Source organism: Giraffa tippelskirchi, chromosome 11, assembly GCF_054371585.1.
Source record: "Giraffa tippelskirchi isolate mGirTip1 chromosome 11, T2T-mGirTip1v1.2.pri, whole genome shotgun sequence".
NCBI lineage: Eukaryota > Metazoa > Chordata > Mammalia > Artiodactyla > Giraffidae > Giraffa > Giraffa tippelskirchi.
The window spans coordinates 13,899,813-13,908,214 of record NC_137285.1 but is presented as its reverse complement, the minus strand read 5'-3'; the positions used below and the strand labels follow the sequence as shown (position 1 = coordinate 13,908,214).

Here is an 8,402-nt window from a genome sequence, read left to right as displayed (position 1 = left end):
AATTTTGTGGGTCTGCAGGGCTTATTATAAGCATTTAAAATATTTTTGCCATCCCATATCCTCTCTTTAAAACAATGAGTATAACAACCACCAACACTTCATGAAATCTCAGCAAGTTCTGCCACTTAGTGTCACTTAGTCCTCACAGAAACTCCACCATATAGACACTGTTCTTTCCTCACCGAACAGGGTGGGAAAGAAACTATGAGAGAGAGCCTTGACGGAGATTTCACAGCCAAGAACCAGTAAGGGGAGGACTGGAACTCCAGTCTGTCTGACTCTGGAGTCTGAGTTCTCAGGCAGGATGCAAAACTGCCTTTTCTTGGGAATTCAGGATTTGTTGGGAGACTGTGGTTTGGAAGGAGGTGGAAGCATGGGGCAATGGGACAATTTATGCCACATTTTAGCCAAGAATTATTCTTGGGCGGAATATTCAGAAAGGCAGAAAACAAGGTGTTTTGATTGGGAAGGCAATCAATGCGTTGGTTTCTCTCTTGATTTTTATGATTGAGGACCACTGTCTTCTCTCTCTTGGGGCTGAAATTGGAGTCTTCCTACACAGAAACAGGAAGATGGAGGCCCACAAGAAAATGCCCATTTTTATTGTTTTCCAGATTTCGGTTCAGTGACATCTGCCAATAGTTATATTCTTATTGCAGAGAAAAGTTCACTTTTGTTGTGCAATCACCTGACCCAGGAGATTGGGTAGCTCACGGAAGGCAAAAATCAGAGCTGCTTATTCAAGGACGGCTGCAAATGGCAGATGACCTCTTTTCCTGTTGTCCGGTGACCACAGCCACCGATTCAGGCCCCCTAACAAGATCCAACTTCTCTTTGAGTCAGAGCTGCTGAAGGCTAAGTGTTCTGCAGGTATTATCGCCTTTGAGCTTCTCAACAACCCTGTGAAGTCAGAGCAATACTGACCTGATCTGATGCTCAGGAAGGTCAAGTCGCTTGCCTGAGCATGCCTGTCAGCAAGGGCTAGGATCTCTCTGGGTTGCCTGAGACCACAGTCTGAGACCTTTTAGCTGCAGCAATACATTCTCTCCAAACCCATGTCCCAAGACTCCCCACTGCCTCGATTAAAGGAATGATAGATAAGGTGTGGGGGACATTTACTCAGTCGCTCGTTCACACATCCCTCCATACGAGTGTATCTCTGTCTGCACCACGCACCAGGAAAGCCAAAAGAAAACCCCTTCACTCGTGTGTACCCAGGTCTCTGTGTCAGCACCTTATTGGACTTTGGGACTAGGAAGACACTGGCTTAGCCTTAAACAGCTAGAGAAGACAGATGTCAATTCATCTAGAACAGTGTGGTAAATGCTATTACAGAGATATGGAAGGAGAGGTCAAGAGAGAAGATGGGGTCAGGGAAGACTTCCTGGAGGAGAAAACCCGTAAGCTGAGACTTGAAGGAAGAGGAGGAAAGTGTCAGCCAGAGAAGAAAGGGCTGACTTTCATTTTAGGTAGTGGGTTGATGTTCAGGAGTCTGCTATGCCAGGTTGACTACCTTTGTTGTTGTTTGGTCGCTAAGGTGTGTCTGACTGTTGGTGACCCCACGGACTGCAGCATGTCAGGCTACTTTGTCTTTCACTATCTCCCAGAATTTGCTCAAATTCACGTCCATTGGGTCAGTGATGCTGTCTAACCATCTCATCCTCTGCTGCCTCCTTTTCCTTTTGCCTTCAATCTTTCCCAGCATCAGGGTCTTTTCCAATGAGTCAGCTCTTTGTATCAGGTGGCCAAAGTATTAGAGCTTCAGCTTCAGCATCAGTCCTTGCAGTGGATATTCAGGGTTGATTTCCTTGATTTCCTTTAGGATTGACTGGTTTGATCTCCTTGCAGTCCAGGGGACTCTCAAGAGTCTTCTCCAATACAATTTGAAAGCATCAGTTCTTCGGTGCTCAGCCTTCTTTATGATCCAGCTCTCACATCTGTACATGACTACTGGAAGAACCATAGCTTTGACTACATGGGTCTTTGTAGGCACAGTAACGTCTTTGCTTTTTAATACATTGTCTAGGTTTGTCATAGCTTTCCTCCCTACCTTTGTATTGATGGATAAATAGCCAGTGCCTGCAGCCCACCACATACCTTCCAACTCACCCTCTCTTCCCTGGGCCTCCATCAACTTCCCATAATGCAGAGAAGACAAGGTTAACACCTGGTACAGCAGGAAGCTCCAGGACTCCACTTCAGCTCCTCAGTCCTTCCTTCGTGGTGCTGATGCCATACTGGTTGTTAGTATTTGACTTTTTACTCCTGGGCCACTGGGAAGCTGTTGAGTAGGAAGGGCATGGGGCAGCTGGCAGACGCTAGCAGCGGGCACAGCTAGAAAACAGGGAGGCCAGAAGTGCTGGACGTGGGGCTGAAAAACAATGAACAGCCCCCTGAAGAAGGACCTTGTGTGACAAAAACAAGACTCTGTCTTGAGGGTAATGTGGAGCCATTGGGGTTATTTTAGGCCCACTGTTTCTTAATTGATGTGCAATGATCCTCAGTGCAGTGCAGTCCTCTGAAGTCTAGTTTGATGAGTTTTGACAAATGTTTATCTCAACCACCTCCCACCCCTGCCACCGCCATGGGTTTCCCTGGTGGCTCAGATGGTAAAGAATCTGCCTGCAATGCAGGAAACCCGGGTTTGATCCCTGAGTCGGGGTAGATCCCCTGGAGAAGGGAATGGCTGCCCACTCCAGTATTCTTGCCTGGAAAATCCATGGACAGAGGAGCCTCATGGGCTACAGTGCACGGGGTCACACAGAGTCAGACACGATTGAGCGATTAACACTTACCCCTCTGTGACCACCACCTCTACATCAATACAGAACCCAACCCATCTAGAAGAGAACAGGAGAGCTCCATGATTATGCTCTGCCTTTCTCAGGCTTGCATTTGGAAAATCTTTTACTCATTTCTTGAGCCCCTCCTGGTGCTGTGCCCTGTTTCAGCTGTAGAGAAGGGTGATGGGGTGCTTTCTGGCGGGAAGATGCCTTTTGGGAAAAAGCAAAAGACGACCATGGCATGCAAAGCCAGTTTCACTGGCGTGTGACCTGTGCAGTCACCAGGGCCTCACATTGGGTTTAATACTTTGCTGTCACCATCTTGAAATTCCTCATTATTTCTGACCAAGGGGATCCATATTTTTATTTTGCACCAGACCCCCACAAGCAAGGCAGCTGGGCCTGGTGGTACAAAGGAAATGAAGGAGGAGGGGGGAGTCACAAGAGAGAGGATGTGGAGGGTCTTACAGAAAAGACCATCTCAAGAGGAATGAGGAAAGAGGCCTGACAAGTAAAGAATGACCATCACCCAAAGGATCCAACCCCCAAAGTTGTTCTCTGTCTAGCGCAGGGGACTCCCCTGGTGGTCCAGTGGTTAAGACTCCACGCTTCCACTGCAGGGGGTGCAGGTTCAGTCCCTGGTCGGGGAACTAAGATCTCACATGCCATGCAGCGTGGTCAAAAAAAACAACAACAAAAAGTCAAGATAAGTTAAGGGTAGTGAAGACATTTCATATCTGCTGCTATTCCTATAAATCTACCCAGTGAACATACATGGGCTCAATTAATTACAATGACTAACACATCTGACAAGCCAAATGTTAGCTCGCAAGAACTGAGCACACTTATAAATATTAAGTACAGATACAAATAATTAACAATAAGCTCACTGGCATTATTATCTTCTAATTAATTAACTGTAAAAAAAAAAAAAATCACACCTTAATCCAGAGTAAAATTTTAAAAAAAAGGAAGCAAGACCTTTGCCCGCTCTAGAAATGCAGGTGATACAACGGAGAGAGATACAGTTTGGTAGGTTTTCATCTGCTCTCATGATGAATTTAATCAGCCTTCCTTTGCCGATGTCAAAACCAAAATAAGTGCCTTGGTCCCCATTTCTTCCTGCTGGGGCCAGATGTCTGATGGGAAGAGGCTGGCAGAGGGCTTCCAGGAGGTGTAATTACCAGAGGCTCGAGGAGCAATGCTGGCATCCCCGTTGGAAAAATCCATCTTTATCAGTCTCAGAAACGACCTCTCATCTTGTCTCTGAAATTTGGAACAAAGAGAAGGTGAGCTGCAAGGAATCCAGTTGTCTCCTGGCAAATGGCTCTTCTTCCTGAAAGGAATTCTGGAGTTGGGCATTCAATCAAAAACCCCAAATTAAATACCTGGGCTGCAATGATATCACCAGTAAATATTTCCAAAGCGAGGAAATCTAGAAACAAACATTTTCCCCTGATTGATGTTGCCTTCCACACACTGTGTGTGTGTGTGTGTGTGTGTGCGCGTGCACTTAGTCATGTCCGACTCTTTGCCACCCCATGGATTGTAGCCCACCAGGTACCTCTTTCCATGGGATTCTCCAGGCAAGAATACTGGAGCAGGTTGCCATTTCCTCCTCCAGGGGATCTTCCTGACCCAGGGATCGAACTCGAGTCTCTAGCGACCCCTGCATTGGCAGGCATACTCTTTACCACTGCATCGAAAAGGAAGCTTTTGCAATTATCTGAAAAACTTGACATCTAAAATCTCTATTTTTGGCCTAAATTATGTCAGTTTTTGCTGCTTTGGGTTTTCCAGTTCTCTGGAAGGTCCAGAAGCCCTTGTTTTCATTCTGTCAATGCCTCCTTACCTTTGGTGGCCTTACGACTCACTGCAAATCACACTGGAAACTGAATATGGTCTCTTTTGCTCACTTTCTTTTTATTTATTTATTTCTGGCTGGACCTGGTCTTTGTTGCTACGTGTGGGCTTTCTCTAGTTGCAGCGAGTAGGGCGCTACTCTTTAGTCGAAGTGCGTGGGCTTCTCATTTGAGATGGTTTCTCTTGTTGAGGAGCACAGGCTCTAGGGCACGTGGGCTCAGCAGTTGCGACTCACAGGCTTAGCTGCCCCTTGGCATGTGGGATCTTCCCGAACCAGGGATCAAACCCATGTCCCCAGCTTTGGTGGGCAGATTATTAACCACAACGCAAGTCTGCTCACTTTCTTTTTAGCTCCTAATCTTCCCCTATAAGAAGCCCACTTTGATAATAAAGGCGGCTACCATTATTTTGTATTAACTACATGCAGGCTCTGTGATGAGAGCTTTGCCTGCATTATCTTATTTAATCCTTTCAATAGGAAATTATGTTGGTTCTGCCTTCAGAATATATTCAGAGTCCTGCCATTTCTCATCTCCATGCCACCACCTTGTCTCACCTGCGTTACTGCAGAATGCACCTAACTGATCTTCCTGCTGCTGCCCCTGTCTCTCTGTGGTTTACTTTCAACAGAGCAGATTAAATGATGCTTTTGAGGTAAAAGTCATCTCAGGTCAAAAGCCTACAAGGGCTCCTTTTCTCTCTCAGAGTAAAATCCAAAGTCCTTCCCCAAAAGCCCACAAAATCAGCTTCTTCTGTTCTCCCCCAAATGCACGCTGGGCCCAGCACACCAGTCAATCTCCTCAACTTTCTGTGAATGTGGGAGAACATTCCTGCCTCAGGGCCTTTGCATACCTGTTCCTCTTCCTTCCAGTTACCCACATGACTTATCCTCTTTCTTCCTTCAAGTCTTTGTTCAAATGTCACCTTCTTAGGGAGGCTTATGCTGACCACACCATTTAAAATGCAGACCCTCCCTTAGCCCTCCTGGTCTCTTTTTTCCTCATAAAATGTATCACCATCTAACTACCTCATAATTACTTTTAGTTATGTTTATTTTTTGCCTCTCCCCACAAGACCAGGGACTGCTGTGTTTTGGTCAGTAAATGCTTGTATAGGTGTAGAATAAATGTTTGTTGAATGAGCCATGAAGTATGTCCTATAACCATATTATAGAGGAGAGAACTGGGGGACCCAGAAGGGTTAAGTGACTTTCCCAGGGTAAATTAGTTAATGGCAGAGTCAGGACTTGAATCCAGGTCCTACTGTCCCAAAGCAACTTAACTACTATGGTTTTACTGATCCCAAGTTAAGCCCATCTTAAGATACACTGATAATTGCAAGCTACCATTGAGCAAAAGGATTTCAAGATCCTGCTCACCTGGTCTGGTGTTTCAGCAATTCAAAGTTAGTGCCATTGTGCTTAGTAATAGTCAGAACTATTGAATTTCCATAAGTGGTAACAGAAAGTGAAACTTTCGAGAGAAATCCTGGGTTAACCATTTGTTTAATGTACTTTGAATAACAGTTCCCCAAATGCTCATGTGATAGCAATATTTGGAATATCCTAGAAGTGAGATCTTAACAGATGGTTTTTAAAGCATAGATAAGGTAATTACGTAGTAATTATCTTCATCTATGTACTTGACTGCCTAGACTCAGGGGACATGATAGAGAAACTTAGGAGAACTTAGGGGAAGTTTTTCTCATTCAAGCTATGTCCTCTATGGTCAAGGAAGCTCTATGAGATTTTAAAAGCAAATCTTGATAAGGTTAACTATATCACCCCACAATTCCATTCCCGTGTGTATACACAAAAGAGTAGAAAACAGGTGCTCAACAAAAATATGTATGAGAAATGTTCATAGTATTATTCATAATATCTAAAAGATAAAAACATCTAAAATGTGGATCAACTGATGAACACATAAATTGTGGTCTATCCATACAATGGAATATTAGCCATAAAAATGAATGAAGTACTGATACAGGCTACAACATGGACGAACCTTGAAAACATCATGTTACATGAAAGAAACCAGACACAAAAAGCCACATATGGTATGATTCCATTTGTATGAAATGTCTAGAATAGGCAAATCCATAGAGACAGGAAGCAGGTTAGTGGTTTTAGAGGGGTTGGGCAGAGGGGAGTGGAGAGTGACTGCTAATTTGTATGAGGTTTCCTTTTTCAAAAAAATTATTTATTTGGCTGCATCAGGTCTCAGTTGCAGCACACAGGATCTTCATTCCGTCATATTGGATCTTTCATTGCAGCACGGGCTCTCTAGTTGTGGCAGGAAAGCTTAGTTACCCCACGGAATGTGGGATCTTAGTTCCCTGACAAGGGATCGAACCAGCATCCCCTGCATTTGAAGGCAGATTCTTAACCACTGGACCACCAGGGAAGTCCCTGAGGTTTCTTTTTGCAGTAATGAGAAAGTTCTGGAACCACACAGTGCTGGTGGTTGCTTAATACTGTGAATGTACCCAATGCCACTGAATTGTATACTTGAAAATGGTTAAAAATAGTACATTTTATGTTACATATTTTTGGCCATTGATTTTTAAAGTAAGTCTTTAAATTCTGGCCTTGGTAGCAGGACATTTTGGGTTGGTTCTGATTTGGCAGGCAGATAGCTACGGTTGAAGTCTCTTTGGGACAACTATAAACTAAGAGGAGCTATGACCCATCAGATTAGGCTATGTAACAGACTTGCATCTGTGACTTGATTGGATGGTAAGCGCTGTGGAACCGAGGCTGATTCTCTGCACCCTCAGAAATGGTAGTGAGTACAGTGTTATTCATACATGCCAGAAAGTCAACTCTTTATTTCCTTTATCATTGTCAAACTCATATACTCTCGTAAAAAATCCCAATAATATAGAAGGGACATTTTCCCTCTCATCTGCACTAATCCCACTTTCTGGGTTTAGCCACCACCATCTATAACCTGGTGTGTATCCCTTCATACCTTTTTCTACATGTATAAGCATCTGCATATAAATGTGCACATTTTTTTTAACCAAAACAAACTTATACTATACATACTGGTCTTCAGCTTTCTTTTTTTCCACTCAATACCATATCACAAAAATCTTTCCACATGAATACATATGGATTTATCTGTTTCTTCTTAATGGGTACATAGCCTGGAAATATCACCCTTTAATTAACCAGTCTCCTCTTGTCAGATAATTATATTACCTCCAGTTTTTCACCTTCACAAAGGAGGTTGTGAGGAATACCCTGTTTGTATATTCTTGCCTACCTGTAGGAGTTTTTCAGTGGAAGAGATTCCTAGAAGTGAAATAGCTGGGCTGAAGTCAGATCCTTTCTGTTCTGTGACTTTTCAAGAGCATGTTGATTTGGGACACAAATGTAATTGTCTGTGGTCTCACGACATAAAGTCTAGAACTCAGAGCTTGTGATCAGGCTTTGCTCAGCTTGGCATTCTACCCTGCATCTTGTAATCATAGCTATTTTCACTCATCTCATAGGCTCACTCGGAGAAGGCAATGGCACCCCACTCCAGTACTCTTGCCTGGAAAATCCCATGGACGGAGGAGCCTGGTAGGCTACAGTCCATGGGGTCGCTAAGAGTCGGACACAACTGAGCGACTTCACTTTCACTTTTCCCTTTCATGCACTGGAGAAGGAAATGGCAACCCACTCCAGTATTCTTGCCTGGAGAATCCCAGGGATGGCGGAGCCTGGTGGGCTGCCGTCTATGGGGTCGCACAGAGTCGGACACGACT

General features: G+C 44.3%; 1 long non-coding RNA gene across 1 annotated transcript in view; it reads right to left on the bottom strand.

The window, feature by feature from the left end:
• The window catches only part of LOC145525843 (uncharacterized), a 33,764-nt gene that overhangs the window by 23,968 nt on the left and 1,394 nt on the right, over positions 1–8,402 (bottom strand). The window contains exon 3 of the long non-coding RNA XR_014068445.1: positions 3,968–4,049. This is a non-coding gene — a long non-coding RNA (uncharacterized LOC145525843). The remainder of the gene's footprint in view (positions 1–3,967; positions 4,050–8,402) is intronic.